Below are 24,409 nucleotides of genomic sequence, written 5' to 3'. Positions count from 1 at the left end.
TTTCGAAATGTATGGATGCCATTCTAGCTCCCTTGCGGGCTCAGGGTGTCCGACTGCTGAAATATCTGGACGACTGGCTCATCTGCGCGCAGTCGAAGGAGCAGTTGGCACAGCAAACAGTGATGGTTACAGACCATCTTCAGCGGCTAGGTCTGAAGGTCAATTCAGAAAACAGCCGCCTTGTGCCGAGCCAACAGACCGAATTCTTGGGTCTGCATCTGGACTCAGTGTCCATGGAAGCGACCCTGTCGACACAAAGAGTTGCCTCCATGGAGCAGTGTCTCTCCCTATTCAGGTTGAGAGAAACAGTCAGCATGGAGTTGTGTCAGCGCATGCTGGGGCTGATGGCTGCCGCCTCGCAAGCCCTTCCCTTGGGCTTATTACACCAGAGACCTCTGCAGGCCTGGTTCAATGCCTTCGCGTTGCATCTGCGGAGAGACAAACACCACAGGTTGACGGTATCCCGAACCTGCTGGGAAGCACTGCGCTGGTGGAAAGTTCCGTCGAACATCCGCCAGGGCGTACGCTTGGGTCCCATCTTCCGAAGGGAGGTTATCACGACCAACGCTTCCAACCAAGGTTGGGGAGCAGTCTGGAACGGCTCAGGGACCCGCGGAGTGTGGTCAGGACCCTGGATGTCAGCCCACATCAATGCTCTGGAACTCAGAGCGGTGGACCTTGCCCTCCGGCACTTCTTGTCAGTGATTCTAGGCAAGCACGTGTTAGTGCGGTCAGATAACACCACGGTTGTGGCGTATAACAACTGCCAGGGCGGCCTACGGTCCACTCGCCTTCACCGGATGGTAACACGGATGTTGCTATGGGCACAACCTACCGGGCAGAGTCAATTATGCAGCGGATCTCCTATCCAGAGGAGGCCCTCTTGCAGAGGAATGGCGTCTCTACCCTCAGGTGGTAGGGCGCATTTGGGAATTGTTTGGCATAGCGCAAGTAGATCTCTTCACTTCGTGAGAGACCACGCACTGCCCCCTATGGTTCTCGGTGAGGGACCTCGACAGCCCCCTTGGAGTCGATGCACTGGCTCACGAATGGCCGCCAGGGCCCCTATATGCATTTCCACCGATTCCGATGCTCTCCGCCTTCTTAGAGAAGGTCAGGGTAGAGCAAGCGACAGTGATCCTGATCGCTTCTCGGTGGCCTCGGAGGATATGGTTCCTGAGCCTGGTGCAGTTGCTGCACGGTCACCCGAGGGAGCTTCCCCTGCGAGCGGACCTATTGTCCCAGGCCCAAGGAGGGCTTGGGCACCCGAACCCCAAGCTCATGCAGCTATGGGCTTGGCCCCTGAACGGGAGCGCCTGTCAGCCTTAGGGCTCTCGACGGCAGTGATTTCGACCATTCAGAGTGCTAGAGCGCCCTCTACTAGGTCGCAGTATACGTACAAGTGGCAGTTGTTTCAAGATTGGTGTCTGGCGGAGGGCCATGACCCAATATCCTGCCTATGGCAGTGATATTACAGTTTCTACAGAAACTGTTAGATGAGGGGAAATCTCCCTCTACGCTTAAGGTGTATTTAGCCGCCTTATCGGCTTGCCATGTACGCATTGAGGGTTTATCACCAGGTTGCCATTTTCTGGCATCTCAGTTCCTGAAGAGCGCAAGACGCTTGCGGCCTCCAAGGATGACCAGTTTACCGTCATGGAGCCTTGACGTGGTGTTAGAAGCCCTTACCAAGGCACCGTTCGAGCCTCTCCACAGTCAGGTGTAGCATATGGAAGATTAACCGATGATACCATTTCCTGGATCTAATCTTCGTCCTGTACAATGAAATGAGAGAATCCAGAAGGTCCACCCCACCCATGAATTTGTTATAAACCAGAACACCACTAGGGCAGGTCACTTGAACAACTTCCTTCTTCCTATCCCATCTATCAACAGTAGGCGTTGGGTTGGCAGAAGCAAACGTACTGTCACTGCACGGTTGTCATACCATTTTACTGCCCTGAGGTTTAAGCCATTGACAGTTGCTTCTTTCTCTTGAAAGGTTCCCCTCCCTTTTTTCTTCATCTCACCATCTGACATGAATGGACATCCACCCAAGCGATTGGATCAGACAGTTCCCACACTAAATTTTTTTCTTCTCGAGTGCCACTTGCAAATCTACACTACAAAATCAATTGTAGTAGTAGATCTTGTGGGAAAGGTTCTGTGGTACAATTGACACAAGTTTGAGGACTATGTTTCCACTTGCACCAATGTCAGGCATTCCATCAACTGGTAGAATTGGACCACTGTAAATATCAAAGTTGTAAACCACGCCATTGCTATCTGAGAGAACACATATTTTGTATCCCCAGCGTTTCGGCTTTTTAGGATTGTACTGTTTGATGGAGCTCTTTCCTTTGAATGGGACCAAATACATAATAATATAATATAGTAAAAAAATAAAAGTAAAGCAATAGTATACAGTAATAATAAATATTCCTAATACAAAATATTCCCATATGTCAACAGTAAATCTAGTATCTCCCCATATCAAGATTGCACAATGTTACTTTTCGTAAATTTTTCACAGTAAAACTAATATAATAATAAGTTCTAGGTATGAATATAATCCTTTACTTACCAATAATTATGAATCAAATTTTTCTTTTGATGAAAAAAGCAGAAAAAACAATGTAGTAGCATCAAATACAACACTCAAAAAGATGACCTTCAACCTTCCTAGTAGTACCACATTGTGGAAGTAAAATAAAAAATAAGAAAGTCATATGACCAAATGGAAAGCTACCATTGGTTTATTTAGACTGTTACCTAAAAGAAACAGCATGCAACTACAGAACTGAAGCATTTCTATGTGTATTAAGCAATAAAGATTGGTTTGTTACCTTTATGTTACAATATGCAATAGAGAGTATTAGCATATGAATCTCCAGGCCTTCCGCCTCCGGGGCGGTTGAAGGCACATTCCACTAGGGGTATGGTGACATCCTGGGCCCTCTTTAGAGGGGTGCCGGTGTCTGACATTTGCGCTGCAGCCAGTTGGGCTACACCGCATACTTTTATGAGGTTCTACCGTTTAAATGTACTGGAATCCTCTGCTCAGTCATTCAGAGCATCCGTGTTACACTCTATGACGCCCTAGTTGGCGGTCATATTGAGTATTGTCACGATATGGTGTGGATTATTCCACCTTAGGACAGGTGTCATTGCGAGCATAGACGGTGAGGCGAGGTTCTGCATACGTGTAGATGTGTTGCCTACGCAATTGCGTTATGACGTAAGTCTGTCCTACTGCCGAGAATCCTCCCTCGCGACGGCTTGGGTACACTGTTCCCATACTTGATGGTTATTTTCGACTTGAAAGGGAACGATAGGTTGCGGATGCAACCCCGGTTCCCTGAAAGAGAAAATAACCATCAAGCCGCAAGGTCGATCCGGAAGCCTTCACGGCCTGAAGAGCAAAAGAAGAAGAGAGTCTCTGCGCACTGCGTATAGTAAGCTCCCAGGAGGGGCATGCTTACGTGGCAGCTCACGCAGAGGCCTATCGGCAGCTTTGCTATAAAGGCTCAGCCAATCCCTACTGCCTGACGGCAATATCCCATACTTGATGGTTATTTTCTCTTTCAGGGAACCGGGGTTGCATCCGCAACCTATCGTTTCTATAGGAGAAAATCACTTAAAAATAGCTGTCCACGGTAGTGACCTCTATGCGTGAAAGGGCTAGAGCCCTAACCACTACTCCACACTGCTGCCCTAGACTGAGCTCAATATGACCGCGCAACGCGCTTCTAGGAATTTTCATTCACAAGTGTTCACTGGCTGTATATAAAGAAAGAAGAAAAACTGTAAATCGGCAGCGAACAGTTGGGATTTACCTAATGTTCAGGTAAGCAATTGGTGCACAACAATTCGTCCCCGACAATAATAATAATATTAAAGTGAATTTACAGTTGTCAAGTACTACAGGGACGAGATTAGACAGAGTTAAATTGAATTGTAATAATAGAACAGGCTTAAAAATTGCAATACTTAAAATGCAACGGTGCAGTAGACATTCTAACTCCTTTCATGTCTTCAGTGTATATGCATTGCTAATTTATATAGACTTTTCAATGACTGTTGCTGTTTTGTAATTTGGTGTTATCACCCCCCCCCCCCCCCATAAAAACTACCAACGCTAAAAATTAACACACAATAAGTAGATAATTATTAGTTTTGCTCAAATTTTTACAGAAAAAAGACACAAAAAAACGAGTAAGTAGCTATGACATGGTTCAAATAGCAGCTACCTTTATGAAACGAGTAGGAGAGATAACATAATAGTGAACGAAACGACTGCATCGATGTCTGTTTTCATTTATTATTATGTACACGTCTCACTGACTTACGTAGTTATGCTTTTGAAATAGTGAAAGGTGTGCTTCATGAAACGGGTATGCTTAAAAACAGCATACTTTTTTGAGTGTCCAACAATGCACTGTAAGAACGAAATCCTTTGCAAGAGTACATTTCCAGAACTGTGAAACTATAATCTGTCAAATGTAAACATCTAACTTTATGTACATCCAGCTGGTCGTCACTGTGATGCAGAGCACTCTCCATTACCTGATGAAGTTTCTATTTCGAGTTTTTTTGTTTGTTTGTGTAGTAATGTGAATGCTTATGTATATAATGCAGTTCAAGTTATGCCACTAGAGGTCAGTAGCGCCCTATATACTTACCCTCTCCTAGGATACCAGTCGGTCGAGGAAGTCCTTAGTTAGAGAACACTAATGTGTAGGTTTCAGCAGAGATTGTTCTAATAAATACACTGTGATTAAAGTTATACTCTTGCATCTTGGATCTCGGGTTATTACATATGGCGACGAGGAAATCGGACAACTTGTCTTAGGTCGTTGAAAACGGAGACAACGAAGGAGAAGAGACAAGTGTAGCTGCATAGCTTCGGCCCAACCTGCTAACGTTAGCGAGAGCCCTCACAGACAACGGAACATGGCTGCCACGGTAGGAACAACCGCTCCGTTTGATAGTCAACTACAGACATGGGAGGAATATTGCGAAGTGCTGTCGCATTTTTTTTAAGCAAATGAGATTGACAACGGCAATAAAAAAAGGTCGATTCTCTTAAGTTCGGTGGGAAGCCAAACATATAGTCTGATGAGAAATTTGCTAAGCCCAGATAAGCCAGGGGACAAATTGTTTGCCGATTTAGTTGAACTGTTGAAAACGCACTACAACCCAAAGCCCAGCGAAATAGTTCAACGCTTTAAATTTAACTCGAGAAACAAACAGGCAAATGAGAGTGTGACTGAATATGTGGCAGTGCTACGAGAACTGGCTCAACATTGCAACTATGGAGATAGGCTAAAGGAAATGTTACGGGACAGGCTAGTCTGTGGTATAGACGATGATCGTATTCAGCGCAGGATGTTAGCAGAAACCGAGTTAACATTTGAAAAAGCACTGAAACTTGCTCAGGCATTGGAGACAGCGAACAAAGACGTTCAGGATTTACAATGGCAAAGCAAAGGAAGCAATGGTGCTAACTGGAAACATGCTAGCCAGGCTACAGTGCAAAAGCTAAAAACGTGCGGGGAACCACGAGCTGGCGGGACTATGAGGGCATGTTATAGATGCGGTGGTGAGCACATGGCAAATGACTGCCGTTTTCTTAAGGAAATGTTTCACAGATGCGGAAAAAAGGGGCACATCAGGAAAGCGTGCAGGGCGAACTCACCTGTGGAGAAAACCAAACCTAGAGGGGGAGGAAAACAAAAGCAGGGAAAAGTGGAAAAAAAACATGGGGCTCATCACATTAGCGAAAATCCTGAAACAGATGCAAGTGACGGTGAAGACGTGTTCACTATGAATAACATAACAGAGACAAGCATTCCGAAGGTAGCGCCTATCACATTACAGTTAAAAGTCAACAAGCTGGATGTGCAATTTGAGGTTGACACGGGGTCCAGTGTTACAATTATGAATAAAACAGTACTCAAAACTAAGGAATGGGGCAAAAGTACCTGAGCTAAAGACATGTTCCCTGCATCTCAGAACCTATACAGGCGAAAGAGTGAAAACATTGGGTGCTGCAAACTTAACTGTACAGTACAGAGAGACTGTTAAACAGCTGCCAGTAGTAGTAATGTCTGGCAAAGGACCAAACCTACTGGGCCGCGGTTGGATTAAGGAGTTGGAATTAGACTGGGGCACTGTAAACCAGATAGATAGAGACAAAACAACACTCCAGGGTGTGTTGAAGAAACATGAAAATGTATTCAAAGAGGAATTGGGGACATTGCGAGGTCCACCGGCTAAAATATATGTTGACAAAGAGGCAACACCAAGGTTCTTTAAGCCAAGACCTGTGCCTTATGCTATGAAACCGAAGGTGGAGGCTGAGCTGGACCGCCTCTTGAGAGACAAAATAATTGAACCAGTGAAATTCTCTGAGTGGGCGGCTCCCATAGTCCCAGTGCTAAAGCCTGATAACTCTGAGAGGATTTGCGGAGATTACAAACTTACTGTAAAACGGGTATCCAAACTGGAACAGTATCCCATTTACAGAATTGAAGATCTTTTTGCAAAGCTCTCAGGCGGGGCAAAATTCAGCAAATTGGACATGAGTCATGCCTATCAACAGGTAATATTGGATGAGGAATCAAAAAAGTATGTAACTATAAACACACACAAAGGGTTATTTACTGTAAACCGTCTTCCATTCGGGGTTTCATCCAGTCCAGCTATCTTTCAGAGAATTATGGAGGGTTTGCTGCAGGGAATTCCCCATGTAGCCATTTACCTGGACGACATCCTGGTGACGAGCAAGAATGATCAGGAGCACCTGCAGACGCTAAGCGAGGTACTTCAGAGAGTGGAGGAGGGAGGCCTACGGCTAAAGAGAAGTAAGTGTACCTTTCTGGGAAGTGAGGCTGAGTTTCTGGGTCACAAAGTGGATGCCACAGGACTACACCCACTTAAGAACAAGGTACAAGCTATCCAAAATGCACCTGTACCTACCAACATAACAGAGCTTAAGGCTTACTTAGGACTGTTGAACTATTATAACAGGTTTTTACCTAACCTGTCAACACTGCTGGCTCCACTGCACAAATTGTTGAGAAAAGACACAAAATGGCAATGGAAAAAAGAGCAGGAGGCTGCTTTTGAGAAATCTAAAAAGCTCATGCAATCCACAGATATATATAGGTTTTATGTCAAGAACACTCACATCAGCTGAACGAAACTACTCTCAGCTTGATAAAGAGGGACTGGCTGTGATTTTCGGGGTGCAATGGTTTCACAAGTATCTCTATGGTAGAAAGTTCACCATATGCACAGATCATAAACCGCTTCTTTCACTCTTCAACGAAATGAAGGCTGTTCCACAGATGGTGTCACTGAGGATCCAGAGGTGGGCTGTGACACTGCGGGCGTATGAGTACGTGATAGTCTACAAGGCGGGTAAGGACCACGGCAACGCAGACGCCTTGAGTCGTGTGCCACTGCCGGACACTTCCCAATCCACAGGTCTGGAAGACAGGGTGCTGATGATGGAAGACATAGCGATGGTGACCGCAGAGGAGGTGCGAGTGTGGACAGATAAAGATTCCATACTGTCTAGGGTGAGAGAGCACGTTTTAAGGGGGTGGCCACAGCAGGGGGAAGGAACAGATTTTACACCTTATTCTGCTAGGAAGATAGAATTGAGTGTGCAAGATGTTTGTGTCTTGTGGGGGGCATGTGTCATCATCCCACAGCGAGGACGACAGGCTGTGTTGGAACAGCTGCATCAGTGCCATCCAGGGGTTTCGCGCATAAAGGCTCTGGCCAGAAGTTATTTCTGGTGGCCCAAACTAGATGAGGAGATAGAGACACGGGTAAAGGCATGTAGCAAGTGTCAGGAACACCGGAAAGCACCAGCCACAGCCCCGCTACATCCCTGGGAGTGGCCAGACAAACCCTGGAAGCGATTACACATAGATTATGCAGGACCATTTATGGGGCAGATGTTTTTGATACTCATAGATGCTCATTCCAAATGGATGGATGTTTAACCGGTAACTTCAGCAACATCAGCTGTTACAATTGACTGTTTGCGAAAAAGTTTTAGCAATCAGGGATTACCAGAAATGGCAGTTTCTGATAACGGCACCTGTTTTGTCAGCTCAGAATTCAAGGAATTCATGAACAAAAATGGCATTGTCCATGTTACATCAGCCCCGTTTCATGCGTCTTCCAACGGTCTCGCAGAACGAGCCGTTCAAATATTCAAGACGATGATGAAGAAAGCGGGAGAAGGAAGTATGTCAACTAAAGTGTCAAGGGTACTATTTAGCTATAGGTTAAAACTGCAAACTACCACAGGACTCTCTCCAGCAGAGATGCTACTAGGGAGGAAACTTCGGTCTACGCTGGATTTAGTGCATCCCGATTTAAAGAGGAAAGTGGAACTTAAGCAGAATAAACAAAAGGAACACCACGACAAGCACACAAAGGGGAGGAGTTTTGGAGACGGAGACTCTGTGATGACAAGAAACTTCAGTCACGGTCCCAAGTGGATACCAGGAGTCATTGCAACAGTGACTGGTCCTGTATCTTTCAAGGTAATGCTGGGAGATGGCAGAATAGTACGCAGACACATAGATCAGATGCTGTCTAGACAACAGGACAACACCATTGGGTCAGAGGATATTGTGCAGGACACACCTGCAGAGGTTCTACAACCACCAGCTAGAGTAACCATGCCAGGTGAACTTGTTCCAAGCAATGTGGACACTGTCTCAGAGCAGCTTGCTTTGAAAACAGAGGAACAAACTGGGAGTTCCCCAAAGGTGGGCAGGGACAATCAAAGCATGGCACAAGCTGTGCGTCGTTCCCAAAGAACTGTCAAAAAGCCTGGTTACCTGAAGGGCTTTGAGTTGTAAAAAAAAAAAAAAAAAAAAAAAAAAAATAGTTTGAAATAAAATGTTTATGTACAGTTAAGGATGGACTATTGTGTGTAGTTGTTGTTACAGCAATAGTTCAGAGACATTTAGTGTATTAGTGTTACATTTTGTTTATAACTGTGTTTAAACTGTTTCCAAATTTTAGAGAAGCTGAAATCTTAAGGGGGGGAGAATGTAGTAATGTGAATGCTTATGTATATAATGCAGTTCAAGTTATGCCACTAGAGGTCAGTAGCGCCCTATACACTTACCCTCTCCTAGGCTACCAGTCGGTCGAGGAAGTCCTTAGTTAGAGAACACTAATGTGTAGGTTTCAGCAGAGATTGTTCTAATAAAGACACTGTGATTAAAGTTATACTCTTGCATCTTGGATCTCGGGTTATTACAGTTTGTTTGTTTTTGTTTTCCCCAAAGCCGCGTTGTTTGTACAGGTTTTGTAACAGCGGTTAGCAAACTACAGTTGCGCCGACACTGCAGCTTGAACAATGCATTTGACCACTATCGTTATCAAACTCCAGCCATGGTTAAATATTCAACCAGTCTGTCTGAAAGTCTATCTTTCCCTTCACTGACATCGCTTACTTGTGCTGTTGTATCACTAAGGCTGTGTCTAAGCCTCTAATCTGATCTATGTATTAGTCAGTGGTGTGTGACCCAGTTTAGTAAAAATAGCCTGTATATATATTTTTTTTTTGCCAAATTACCCTTTGTATTTTTTCATTATAAAAGTTTGTTGTTTTTAAATTGGATTTTTTTTATACCATTTTATTTTTACAATGAATAAGTGATATTTTATTTTTGTAACAATTAGTGTGTGAATCACTCAGAAAACATTGATTTTTGTTTATTTGAATTAATTTCATCAACATAATAGGCTCTCTGTATTTCTTTTTTGTTGTTTTATGAATGAGTATGAAATCACCTTGGTGCCCTTGGGTTGGTTTTGTGTTTTGCCTTTTTGCCCCCTGGAACTGCCTTGGTGCCCCTGAATCTTCAGACCCGGGGATGGCAGCATTGCCTTGCCCTTCACCCTTAACTTCATGCCCTGCATTGGTTGCGGGTGTATTCAGCAGCATTTTGAAGCAGAAATTGATTAACAAGTTACTGTGCCGTCTTTTGTTAAGTAACAAATTCAAGTCTGAACCGAAAATTTCATGTTTTTATGTCTTTTTTTGTTTTAAGTGAACATTTTAAATTGTGCTGCATTTTTAAGCAGCGTAGGCTTAAAATAAGAATTTAACAGAAGTTGTAGTTGACATTGCGTAGGCTACATTTATGTTCTACTGTACAGTGTAGGTAGAAGTTATAATACTCAATGTTTGACAGCAGGTGGCTATAAAAGTTAATGTCACATTATATATTTTTTTCTACAGTGTTTTTACTAGTACAAATGTAAAATGTTATTTTTGTGTGACTATGTTGTAAAACAAATGTATAAATTGCTGACAAGCACACAATGTAATACTATGTTATTCTTTGTATTCATTTTCTGAAGTAAATGCAACAAGTAAACAATATCTGTTAATTTGTCAGAAATACACAAGTATAAACAATATCTGTTCATTTAACATGTATAATTATAAAACAGTTTAAATATAGGCCCTGTGTCTTGTTCTAGTATTTTAGAATAGCTTACCTGCACTATCTATTATTATCCTATCAGTATCGGCCGATATGGGCAGATAACCATCGGCTATCGGTACTGGCCAAGAAAATCTTTATCGGTGCACCCCTGAAATCAAGTTCTCATAATTACAGGTTTATTTCAAGTTTCCTGTCTGAAACCTTTCTGGCAAGACAGCTTAATAATACCAATGGCAGTGCAATACAGCAGAGGTAATTACAGAATTATTTAATTAACAGTTAATGCCCAAACTCAGATGACTTTTTGGTAACAAACCCAAAACCAAAGTAAGATTAAAACTGTACAACATTCTTCCTCCTTTAATAAAAGGGGGACAATTTGTGTAAGAAAATTGCTTTGACTTTAATCCTATATTAATATATGTTAATGAATATATTTTGTATGTGTGTGCACCATCTGGTGGTAATATCTATTAAGTACAGTGCATGACTACAAATAATACCAGTAAATTGACATTTTGATGTGGTTATTTTAATAGGCGAAATGGCATAAGGCTCACAATATCACACAGCATCAAGTAAATATTAAATACCATACAATCTTATCACCACAAATGACCACACTGCAGAAGACATCACAATTTGTGGGCTAAATCACTGCTATGGAACAAATGAAGCCAGGAAGCAAAAATAACGCAATTCATTTTCAAATAAGGCACTTTGGAACCTTTTGGAATTAACATTCTATTCTGAAGTCATCATGTCATCATCCTCCGGAACTTTTCTTTTGAAAGACAACTTGTTTATACAACAGCTTGTTTACACACTGCTTTTCCCATCCAGCTGAAGAAGGACTTGTAGTCCGAAACGTCCCAATATAATTCTTTTTTTAAAAAATCAATTATTCACATTTTTTATTTTGCTCCTTTTGAGACACAGCAGTTTTCCTTTTTAAAAATGTTAAATTATAGGGGTGAGACGATTCATCGTATATCGATGCATCGTGAAATGCTTTACAACTTGATACGATACACCTTTGAAATTACAAGCTTGAAATGTGTAGCTAATATGCCACATTTATTAAACTGTAAATCATGAAAGGTCTTGGTTGTTTGAACATAAACTCCACTTTATCCTAGACATCCCATTGTGCAATGAGCCGGCCAGACGCTTCCGGAATTTAAGCGGGAGTAGAGGAAACAATGGCTAGTTCTTTATTTTAATTTAATTTAATTTAGGGTTACAATCATTAATGAAAACTGATATGGACAAAAACGTGAAATAAATGACTTAACAATAATAAAAAGTTAAATGAAATTTAGAGAAAAAAACAAAGCTTGCCTTGTTTGTTGTGGACAGAGAGGAATCAGGAAGCGAGCAGTGTCTAGAAACTCGCTGCTATGGCTAATTTTACTAAGTTACTAGTTTTTGTATTCAAGTGCTATATATTTCTTTGTCTCCTTTTGTGGGAGAGCATTTTGTTTCATATAAATAGAGATAGCTATATGTGTTTCTTTTTTGTTTTACCAGTTTTAATGTATTGCTCTCCCTTTATTGTGTCCTAATCATAATCCGGTGTAAATGATTCTTATATAATATATATATATATATATATATATATATATATATATATATATATATATATATATATACCGATCATCAAAAGAAACTTATCACTATTATAACGCATTTATTTTCGAAAAAAATAAGGTATATAAATAATGGACATTGATGAAATGTTTCTGGTTTCTTTTTAATCACTCAATCATTCACCCATGAGCATGACACGCTTGAGTGACTATGACTGAAGCATATGCACTTAATCACCTAATTAGTGAGACAGCTGATTGGACACTGGATATGGAGTGATTTCAGCTGTTGAATTGCAAGCTTGAATAAAAGCAATAAAGAAAATCACAGAAAAAAAAATGATATGCCACGTCTGTCAAGACAGCAGTGCCTTCGTGCAATCGGCATTTTGGAGGCTGGATTAGGGCAGCGTACTGTGGCTCGCCATCTTGGGTGCTCACAGCCAGCAATTTCAAACCTGGCGACACGGTATAACCAGACACACTCTGTCAATGACACGAACTTGGAGACCAAGAGTCACAACACCTGTCCAAGATCGACAGATCATTTTGCAGCATCTTCATGATGTCAGTTGTTAATCAGCACAATAAAAAGTCACTGCACCTTCTCAGTATACCATAGTACAACTTGAAGAAGGTTAAATTGAGACTGACCTCTTCTGTAAACCTACTGACATGCACCAGTATTTACACATGTCCTCTGCACATCCGATACACACTAAAAAGGCAATCCCAAAGGGTCTAGGAATAAGAATACGAAGAATATGCTCAAAAGAAAGTGATTATGTAAAACAAAGAAATGTATTAAAAACAAATCTTTAAAAAGAGGATACAAAGAAATAATTATAGAGACAGAGTTAAGAAAAGTGGATACACTAAAAAGAGATGATCTAGATTATAAAAATAGAGATAAAAAGGTCAAAAGAGTCCCATTAGTAATGACTTACTCTAAATTTTTGGCCAATATTTCTAAGATAGTTTGGAAACACTTGCAGATTCTACATAATTCTGAAAAATCAAAAAAAGTATTTCTTAAGGCCCCAGTTGTAGCATTCAAAAGAGTAGCTAATTTAGGTGATATTTTAGTTCACAATAAACTTAAAAGAATAATTGACAGAATAGGTTCTACAAATACTTGCAGTAGTATATGTAAAGTGTGTAAATACATGGACAAAAGTAAAAATATAATTAAACATAAGAACAACACATATCCACTAAAAACTAATACCTACTGTAATAATAGCAATGTTGTTTATGGAATAGCCTGTGAAAAATGTGATGAAATAAAATATGTTGGAGAGACTGGAACAACTTTATATAAAATAATTCAGAACCACCTTTCATTAATTACAAATAAAAAAATGAATGAACCAATAGTACAGCACTTCACAAGTCAAGGACATGACATAAAGTTTGTAGTCTTAGAACAGCTAAAATTAGACAATGCGACATTTAGAATAAAAGAAAGTAAATGGATAAATAGACTGAACACAATTATGCCAGCGGGACTCAACAGAAAAGAATGAACTGATTAACGCCAATAAATATGTAACATTTAAATAAATAAATAAATAAAATTCATTCATAAGTTGTGCATGCTGATGCGCTGGGGAGGTCAAATCAAGGCTGATCCTCAGAGCCAGCACTGCATGATAATATAAATAGTTTATATAAAGTAATGTTAATTAGAATAATACAGATTTAAAGATGGAAGTAAAAATTATGTCACAATATATACAGTGCCTTGCGAAAGTATTCGGCCCCCTTGAACTTTGCGACCTTTTGCCACATTTCAGGCTTCAAACATAAAGATATGAAACTGTAATTTTTTGTGAAGAATCAACAACAAGTGGGACACAATCATGAAGTGGAACGAAATTTATTGGATATTTCAAACTTTTTTAACAAATAAAAAACTGAAAAATTGGGCGTGCAAAATTATTCAGCCCCTTTACTTTCAGTGCAGCAAACTCTCTCCAGAAGTTCAGTGAGGATCTCTGAATGATCCAATGTTGACCTAAATGACTAATGATGATAAATAGAATCCACCTGTGTGTAATCAAGTCTCCGTATAAATGCACCTGCACTGTGATAGTCTCAGAGGTCAGTTTAAAGCGCAGAGAGCATCATGAAGAACAAGGAACACACCAGGCAGGTCCGAGATACTGTTGTGGAGAAGTTTAAAGCCGGATTTGGATACAAAAAGATTTCCCAAGCTTTAAACATCCCAAGGAGCACTGTGCAAGCGATAATATTGAAATGGAAGGAGTATCAGACCACTGCAAATCCACCAAGACCTGGCCGTCCCTCTAAACTTTCAGCTCATACAAGGAGAAGACTGATCAGAGATGCAGCCAAGAGGCCCATGATCACTCTGGATGAACTGCAGAGATCTACAGCTGAGGTGGGAGACTCTGTCCATAGGACAACAATCAGTCGTATACTGCACAAATCTGGCCTTTATGGAAGAGTGGCAAGAAGAAAGCCATTTCTTAAAGATATCCATAAAAAGTGTCGTTTACAGTTTGCCACAAGCCACCTGGGAGACACACCAAACATGTGGAAGAAGGTGCTCTGGTCAGATGAAACCAAAATCGAACTTTTTGGCAACAATGCAAAACGTTATGTTTGGCGTAAAAGCAACACAGCTCATTACCCTGAACACACCATCCCCACTGTCAAACATGGTGGTGGCAGCATCATGGTTTGGGCCTGCTTTTCTTCAGCAGGGACAGGGAAGATGGTTAAAATTGATGGGAAGATGGATGGAGCCAAATACAGGACCATTCTGGAAGAAAACCTGATGGAGTCTGCAAAAGACCTGAGACTGGGACGGAGATTTGTCTTCCAACAAGACAATGATCCAAAACATAAAGCAAAATCTACAATGGAATGGTTCACAAATAAACATATCCAGGTGTTAGAATGGCCAAGTCAAAGTCCAGACCTGAATCCAATCGAGAATCTGTGGAAAGAACTGAAAACTGCTGTTCACAAATGCCTCACTGAGCTCGAGCTGTTTTGCAAGGAGGAATGGGCAAAAATTTCAGTCTCTCGATGTGCAAAACTGATAGAGACATACCCCAAGCGACTTACAGCTGTAATCGCAGCAAAAGGTGGCGCTACAAAGTATTAACTTAAGGGGGCTGAATAATTTTGCACGCCCAATTTTTCAGTTTTTTATTTGTTAAAAAAGTTTGAAATATCCAATAAATTTCGTTCCACTTCATGATTGTGTCCCACTTGTTGTTGATTCTTCACAAAAAATTACAGTTTCATATCTTTATGTTTGAAGCCTGAAATGTGGCAAAAGGTCGCAAAGTTCAAGGGGGCCGAATACTTTCGCAAGGCACTGTAGCAGACCATTACATCATGTAAGAATAAATCATGGATTTGAATATAAACAATAACAAGTAGTTGTCATACCGTCAAAAACCTGTAAATGTTTTGATTCAAACACATGCTCCCTTGAGAACAATATGTACAACATATCGAAACGTTGGCCAGCTGGCTCTTTGAGCTGATATATATATACCTATTTTTTTATAGATGACAAAACATATCACGTTTACATTTCTTACAAGTTTTATTTTACATTTGCTCACCTTTCAGTGTGCCCTAATAATGTTTTTATTTGGCTGAATAACCCTTAAACTTTGATTTTGTTGAATATGTTACTTTCTTTAAAGTTATGTGTTAATCCTGATGAAAATTACTTATTTAATACTAACTTTATCATTCATTTTAATCTAATAATTAAAATTATTTCTAACCACATTTAAAAACAGCACAGTGTAGAGTAGTATACACAATAAAATAATATACTCAACCTGAACTTCAAAAATACAAATACTTAGTGATAACATGTATGGTATAATAATAATAATAATAATAATAATAATAATAATAATAATAATAATAATAATAATAATAATAATAATAATTAGGGTTGGGCACCAATATCGATACTTCAATATGATATTGATATCGTTCGATATCGATAATAATTTCCATATCGCGATATTGTAGAATAAAAAAAAAATCACATACGCTCATAGGCAAACATCACACATAAAGTATTATTTAACCATTTTATTCCATTGATTGGCATTTTTCTTTTTCTAAGAACCCGATTAACAAATGTATTTCAAACATTCAATAGCTATAAATCAAGAAAAACAACAAATCCACAACCTGTGTACCCTCTCCCGTGTGCTCTACTCCCGTTTCTGCACCTGTTTCCTCTCAACGGCCAATCCCTTACCGGAAACTATATCCTGTTTTGAAAAAGTGTGTGTATCAACTAATTAAGGCTGTGTCCCAAACCATTCCCTTGCGCCCTACACCCTTCGATAAGTGTACACTTTGCATGATGTTTTACTGACGTCACAGAGTGTGCACTTGGGTGAAAGAGGGAGTAGGGTGGAGCTAAAAGTGTTAAATGGGACGCACTTCAGCATCATCATTCAGCGCCTTTACCTTTGACTGAGCAAGAAGCTACGCAATCTTTTGTTGTCAGATTGTAGTTTGGAAGAATGGCTGTAGCATGAGCACTATTCCTGTTCCAAAGAACTGTGGCAAGGATTTCGACAAGTAGGAGACGTCTTCGCCGCGCTATTGCACTACTGAGCGAACAAGACGTATTTAGAACATTTTTACATGGTTAATTTTAAACTTTGAGATTGGTAAATAAAATGCAAACTTTGCAAACATTTGCTTAATGTAGTCTAATTTTTACGTTTTTTTTTTGTTTGTTTTAAATAATATTTTAAATAAGATATCTTTTTTACTTTTTATTATTATTATTTATTTTTTAACAGACACCCTTATCCAGGGCGACTTACAATTGTTATAAGATATTACATTATTTTTACATACAATTACATTGTTATTATTTTTTTTTTACACTATTTTTTTAAACATTATTTTTACATACAATTACCCATTTATACAGTTGGGTTTTTACTGGAGCAATCTAGGTAAAGTACCTTGCTCAAGGGTACAGCAGCAGTGTCCCCTACCAGGGATTGAACCCACAACCTTCCGGTCCAGAGCCCTAACCACTACTCCACACCAATAGGTAATATCAAATATAAGAAATAAAAAAGTAATGAGCCAATAGTTCAGCACTTTACAAGGAATATACACACCATGGATAACCTAAAGTTTGTGTTTTTATAAAAAATGTAATTAGATAATGTACAGTATAGAAGAATAAAAGAAAATAAATGGATAAATAGACCAGATACCATGATGCCTGGTTTAAATAGAAAGGAACAGTAGACCATTACATAATTTGCTATATAGTGAATGACATCACAAAGACATTAGTACAGTACTGTTTCCACACCCACCATCTGTGGAACCATCAATATTTCTGGAAATGTACTCGGCAGTGCAAGTAAAAACGTCTGGGGCCATCCTTGGAGGACTGGGAGATGTGTGACAGCGGCAAGGGCAGTATAATGAGCACCTAGATGTGTGTGTGTGTGTGTGTGTGTGTATGTGTGTGGAGCATGCTGCCACCTGCTGGCTAAAGCAAGAACCTTCCTTTTAAAGACTAGAGATCAGTTCAGTTTTCGATAATTTCATAGTTTAAGAGTTTATTTAGTGGGTAGAATATTTAGGTTTATTTAAAGGCTAGGGATATATATTTTCTATTTCCTAGAAAACAATTACAATTCCCTTGTAAAAACAATTTCCTTTTCTATTGTTGCTTTACGGATATGTATGTCTACAGATATGTGGCAATGTGTCCCGCCCCTGTGTGCATTTCTGTGTTAATGTTGGTGTATAGAGATTGCTGCACGGGATATAAATGGGTGTGTGCAGCACGAGTTATTTAAAATGTATAATTGTATTTAGGCACGAGGATTGCACATCACTTCACGTGCATTTAAAGTAATTAATATGCGAGCACGAGGTTGCTGGGATTCAAGTGAATAATTAATTAGTAATTGAATCCCGGCACAACAGTATATATAGATGCACATTTCATTCACTCGGGGTTGTGTATTCGGTGAGTGGGGAACGGGTGTGGAGAAGGAGGTAAAGTTAAGGAAAATAAACTAAAATAATAATTGATAGTTGTTTAAAACTCACTGTGTTTGTCTATCTGTTTGTCCAGTCTGTGTAGTGTTAATCCTTTTTGTTTGTCTGTTTTATTTGGCCTCAAGTGCCATGTCCTGTGTTTTGTTTTGTTCAAACCTTTTGTTTTACAATAAACCGGCGCAAGCAAGCGCATTTACCATTTCATCCACCATCTGTCTGTGTACTCCTTTCTGGTCTGACGTAACCACTAGAGCCTGCTTGTCACAAGATATTATAGGTGTGTTTGTGTGTTTGAGTGAGTGATTTTTCTCCATATTACTCTGTTGCTATTCTAGATAAGGGTGCCCCCCTTTTTCCTACTCCCTTCATTTTATTTATTTTATTTTCCCTCCCCAGAATAAGTGTTGGTGACTGGCATAAATAAACTAGGTTGGGATTCCCCCACACCCTTTTTTATATAACAATCTATCCTGCTCTATTCATTCCTTTGTCTCTTCATAAGTTCATTTATTTTCAGTCTGTTTCAAGAAGATAATTACTGAGTTATTTAAATAGTCTCATTTTAATTCATAATTTGTGTTAATTGTTAATAAATCTACAGTTCTTTTATACTCCCTATCTTCCCCTTTCCCCGTACTACTTCTACATTCTGTTAAATAAATCATTGTTCTGCCCCCATACTTTGTGGTCTGTGTGAAGTCCATCTTCATTTGGTCAGTACTCATCTAGGCTACTGGGTGTAGGTGCATCTGGCATTACACTGGTGTTAGAGAAGTAGGATAGAGTACAGACCATGGACTTCCATATAAATAGAAAATTAATCAGATGGGGCATTTGAGGGGAATACAACTCCGGTAGATTTTCTGATCCACAACGATCCACTGCCTAATGAATTGTTTAACCATGAGTTAGGTTGGAGACCTTCATCCACACCTAGGAAGCTTAGGAGAGGTTTAGAAAGAGCAGAACCACATGCACAGCAATGGGAGAGAAGCACAACCTGTGAAGCTCAGACTGCCCGAAACCAGGGAGATGAGACAACTCAGCCTCTTTGCATAACAGAGGCACACCTTTGGTCTCCCACCAGACGACCAATTTTGCCTGTTGAGCCCGATGACGGGACAAAGGGTCAGTGCTGGCACACCTGGGCAGAGGTATACAGAACAACCTGCAGGCTGAACCACTGGACTGAACAAGAAGGGTTGGAATTCCTCCTTTTAAGCTTACGTGTAACAGCAAGGGAGCACTACGTGACAGATGTCAGAGGAAGGGTGTGAAGTGTAGAGGAGGCACTCCACCAGCTTGGAGAATTAGTGATGCCCCCGGAACGTAGAGAGCTGTTCATTCTGAACTCCGACTGAGAGGGAGGTGACCTGGCGAGGAGTTGTCTGGATATTGCCATGCTCTGTTGAGGCTAGCTAAGTTAGCATATCCTCAAGGCAATCCAGTGGAACAAGCATTAGAACGCTTCCTGGATGCCATTCCCAACCCCCAGATTGAGTTCCTGGTTGTCAACCATGCCACTTTAACTCAAGCTGTTGGACATACGATGGCACTTGAGAGTTCTTGTATGGTTTATTATGGTAAAGGAAGATCACTAGACCTGAGGAGGGGATCTGTAGTGCAAGCTGTAGAAGTAAATCCTCATGGGACACTATCATACATCAATCCAACTGGCAACTATCCATGTGGGGACGGTGAAGACTTAGATTTATCAGACCAAATCAAGGACCTCACGCAGGCTGTAAACCAACTGCAGTTAGGCAGGCCAAAGACCTTCCGTGACCCAGCAAATGCACAGCAAAGATGGAAGGACCAGCCCCGTCCTGCACAGCCTTCCCAACTGTGCCTTATTTGTGACCGCCCGGGGCATTGGGCCCTGCAGTACCCTAAAAAGCAAGCAGTAACAGTTTTTAAACTCCAAATAGCTGGAGTCATGGCCCAGCCCCCAGCTGCACCACAGTCATCAAGGGCCACAGGAAATGAAATTCAATGTTCCTCAGACAGAGTGCCTCCTAAACACTCAGAAGAGAATATTCGCAGTATTGTAGTGAGGACACTAAATGAAATTGGGTCAGGGCAGCCATTTTATTTTATGGTATCTACGTTCATGAACATCCGAAGAATCCGACCCTTCCTCACCAACTATGCTACCCAGCTCCTGGTCCAGGCCCTGGTACTCTCCCGCCTAGACTACTGCAACTCCCTCCTGGCTGGCCTCCCTGCGTCCGCCACCCGTCCGCTCCAGCTCATCCAGAACTCTGCTGCCCGCCTGGTGTTCTCTCTGCCTCGCTTCGCCCACGCTACTCCACTACTCCGCTCGCTCCACTGGCTCCCGATCACCGCTCGCATCCAGTTCAAGACTCTTGTACTAGCCTACAGATGCCTTGAGCAGACTGCACCCAGCTACCTCCAGACCCTCATCTCTCCCTACACCCCCACTCGACCTCTCCGCTCCGCCTGCACTAGAAGACTAGCTCTACCTCCGCTACGCTCCCCTGCCTCCAGAGCCCGCTCCTTCTCCACACTTGCTCCGCAGTGGTGGAATGACCTTCCTACAGATGTCAGGACTGCCCAGTCCCTGACCACATTCCGGCGCCTCCTTAAGACTCACCTCTTCAAACAGCACCTGTAGAACTCCTCTGTTTGTATCCTGGGACACTATCACCCTTCATGTAAATGTGCTTTATTTTGCTCTTATCTGCCCCCTATTTTACTGCATTTAATCCTGTACTTCAGAATACTGTAATCTGCCAAGTGTTTAACCTGTAGTACTTTGTATTTAATCACATCCTGATGTAACTATCACTATTTAATCATATCCTGATGTAACTATCACTATTATCTGCTGTATTATTGAATTGTGGTTTGTCACACTTGTACTTTGCTTGAACAAAAGTTATGGTATTTCTTGCTCTTATTGTATTACTTGTATTGTAACACTTGAAATGTATTTGCTTACGATTGTAAGTCGCCCTGGATAAGGGCGTCTGCTAAGAAATAAATAATAATAATAATGGACTTATGGGAGGAAATATAGTTAAAATGTGTGTAGATTCAGGAACTGGAGGCAGACCAGGGCGTGTGGGAAGCACACAGGAACAAGGAGGATACTCCCCTTGCTCCCTTAAAGATCAGACTTTGCTCTGAAAATGGTAGTGACATACAAGCTTTGGGACTTTGGCATACCAGGATTCAACTTGGCACAAAGGAAGTGGAGCATCAAGTGGTCATAGTGCCACGACTCAGCACGACTTTTTTTATTAGGAACAGATTTCTTGGATTGAAATCGATGCATCTTAAACTGCAATCAGAAAATGTTGCACATGGGGAATCAAACTATACCTTGGCTCAAAGAAGATGAGCTACCTGAAGCCTGGGTGGAAAGCAAGGAAGAGCTGCAGTTACACCCTATGGAAGAAACTTTGCTCCTAGTTGCGGTGCGTGACAGTAACCCCAGCCAGTCACCTTCTAGGGTCAGGATGATTGAGAGTTCCTCCAGTCAAGGCTATATGGTATCACGCACATATACGGTGGTCAATCTCAGTTCCAGGACTGCATTATGAATGTGCAGCCTCGACCTATTATAATTAAAAAGGGGAGTGTTATTGCTGAGGTGGTGCCTGTTGACGAACTAGAGCCGGCAATGGGGGATGGGATGGAAGCTCTGTCTGCCCAAGAATTGTTTAAAAAAATTCATGCTGAAGAGAGTCCTCTCTCCATGGATGAAAAGCAGCAGTTATTGGCACTTCTAGACCGCCATAAGAATGTGTTTAGCGTGCATGATAGTGACTTTGGGCGAACCAATGCAGTTCAGCACCACATCCGCACAGGTAGCCATGCCCCTATCCGGGAACCACTCCGTCATGTGGCTCCTCCCCAGAACTCCGCTTGCCAAAAGCAAATATAAATAATGCTAGATCAAGGCGTAATCAAGTCCCTGGGCTGCTCCAGTAGTAATAGTTCAAAAGAAGGATGGGACCTGGAGGTTCTATGTAGATTACAGGCAACTCAATGCAGCAACTGAAAAGGACGCATACCCCTTGCCGAGAATACCTTGGGGTCGGCCCAGTACTTCTCTACACTTGACCTTACCAGTGGCTACTGACAGGTCAAAGTTTGTCCAGAAGACCGGCCCAAGACAACATTTACTACCTCTCAAGGCTTGTTTGAGTTTAATGTGATGCTCTTTGGGCTTTGCAATGCCCACAGCACATTTCAGAGGCTGATGGAGCTCACCCAGGTCTACAGTGGCAAGCCTGTCTAGTTTATCTATATGACATTTCTGTGTTCAGCTGCACCTTCGATGATCATATAAGATGCCTGGGACAAGTATTCCAAAGACTGCAGGAGGCTGGCCTTAAGGTGAAGCCAAGCAAGTGTCACTTGCTACGCGACACAGTTCATTACATGGGTCATGTAGTGTCTAAAGAGGGGGTTGCCACAGACCCACAGAAGGTAGCTGCAGTCCAAGAATGGCGTGTGCCCCAAACTGTCAAGGACGTTCGCAGTTTTCTGGGGCTTGCATCTTATTATCGATGGTTCATACCAGGGTTCTCTCTTATTGCTTATCCACTCTTCAACCTCACTAAGAAGGGACGACAATTTGAGTGGACTGCAGATTGCCAGGGGTCTTTTGAGGAACTTAAAGAATGTTCTGCCCCAGTACTTGCTTATCCTAATTTTGAGCAACCTTTTATCTTGGACACAGATGTTAGTGACACAGGAATTCTCTCACAGTGCAAGGGAGGTGAAGAAAAAGTCATAGCTTATGCTAGCAGGACTTTGTCTTCGGCTGAACGCAATTACTCTATGACCAGGAGAGAACTTCTAGCAGTGGTGGTATTCACAACCTATTTCCATCATTACCTGTTGGGAAAGAAGTTTGTGTTAAGAACTGACCACGGGTCACTCAGATGGCTACAAAATTTTAAGAACCCTGAAGGTCAACTTGCACGATGGGTAGAACAGCTTGGACAGTTTGACTTTGACATTGTGCACTGGGCAGGATTAAAACATCAAAACGCTGATGCGATGTCTTGTTTAGTGCAACAGGATAGCATAGATGTCTGTCCTGTGTGGGTTCTCCCAGAAGACAGTGGGGTGAAACGCATGCGAGTGGCTCAGGCTGAAGATCCAATACTTTGCATCGTCAAGGGTGGACTGGATCGAAGCGAGACCGAACCTCTGGCTGCGCTTGCAAGGGATGATCCCATTGCCCTACCATACATCAACAACTGGAAAGAACTGCAACTTTGTCAGAGGCTGATCTGTCACAAAACCCAAACAAAACATTGTCAGCAGGGGGAGCTACAAATTGTGGTTCCAGCAAATATTGTCCCAGAGATATTGGAGCGGCTCCATGGAGGACCTGAAGGTGGCCACTTAGGCACAGGAAAAACATTGAGGAAGGTTCAGGAAAGGTATTGGTGGCCAGGTTGGCGTCAGGATGTAAAAGACTGGTGTCTCAGCTGCAGAATCTGTGGTAGCCGGAAAAATCCCAACCAAAGAGACAGAGCACCAATGATGACCCATCCTGTCTCACAACCTTTTGAACGTGTTGCAGTAGACGTGTATGGAGAGCTCCCTGTTACCCAGGGAATCTCTATATAATGGTTGTGGTGGACTACTTCACCAAATGGCCGGAAGCCTTTGCTATTCCTGACATCAAAGTCAAGACCATCGCACTGAGAAAATTGGGAGAAAATTAGCTACACAAAACAATCGCAGGGTGACACAAAGACAAACACAACAAAGGGACTGACCCTGGCATTGGAGAAAAAGTCTGGGTGCATTGTCTCCTAAGCTACAGTGTCCTTCGAGGGGACCATATACTGTCAAAAGAGCTCTACATGGCCACGTATACATGCTTCTGAACCCTAATGGACAAGAAACTGCTGCCATCCGTCAGGATTGCTTGAAGCCTTACTTCGAGTCTAAGCGGTTCCCTGGACAGTTTGGAAGGAGGGTCCCAGCTAGGAGTGAACTTCCTGGAAGTTACAATGCAGAGCCCCACACCTCATGACATGCCCAATCAGTCATCCAGGGAGCAGCAACTGTGCAGCACCTCTGGAACACAGCTATTCAATGCCACATGGGGATGGTTTGGAACCAAGAAGGACAAGTACTCCATTACCTACAGGCATGAAAAGAAGTACTGATTCCCCTGAAGCAATTTGTTGGGACACTTCAGCTTCTGCCACCTTTGAGGGGTTCCCTGTAGATGACCAATGTGTAGAAGAGTGTGGCAATGTGCCCCGCCCCTGTGTGCATATT

The 24,409-nt window shown here is 41.8% G+C and overlaps 1 pseudogene; it reads left to right on the top strand.

The window, feature by feature from the left end:
• Positions 1–5,826: 5,826 nt before the first annotated feature.
• On the top strand, positions 5,827–8,888 carry LOC117403146 (uncharacterized protein K02A2.6-like; annotated as a pseudogene).
• The last annotated feature ends 15,521 nt before the right edge of the window (positions 8,889–24,409 follow it).

The sequence above is a fragment of the Acipenser ruthenus genome, chromosome 5 (genome assembly GCF_902713425.1).
Source record: "Acipenser ruthenus chromosome 5, fAciRut3.2 maternal haplotype, whole genome shotgun sequence".
Taxonomy (NCBI): domain Eukaryota; kingdom Metazoa; phylum Chordata; class Actinopteri; order Acipenseriformes; family Acipenseridae; genus Acipenser; species Acipenser ruthenus.
This window is presented reverse-complemented; position numbering and strand designations above follow the sequence as displayed.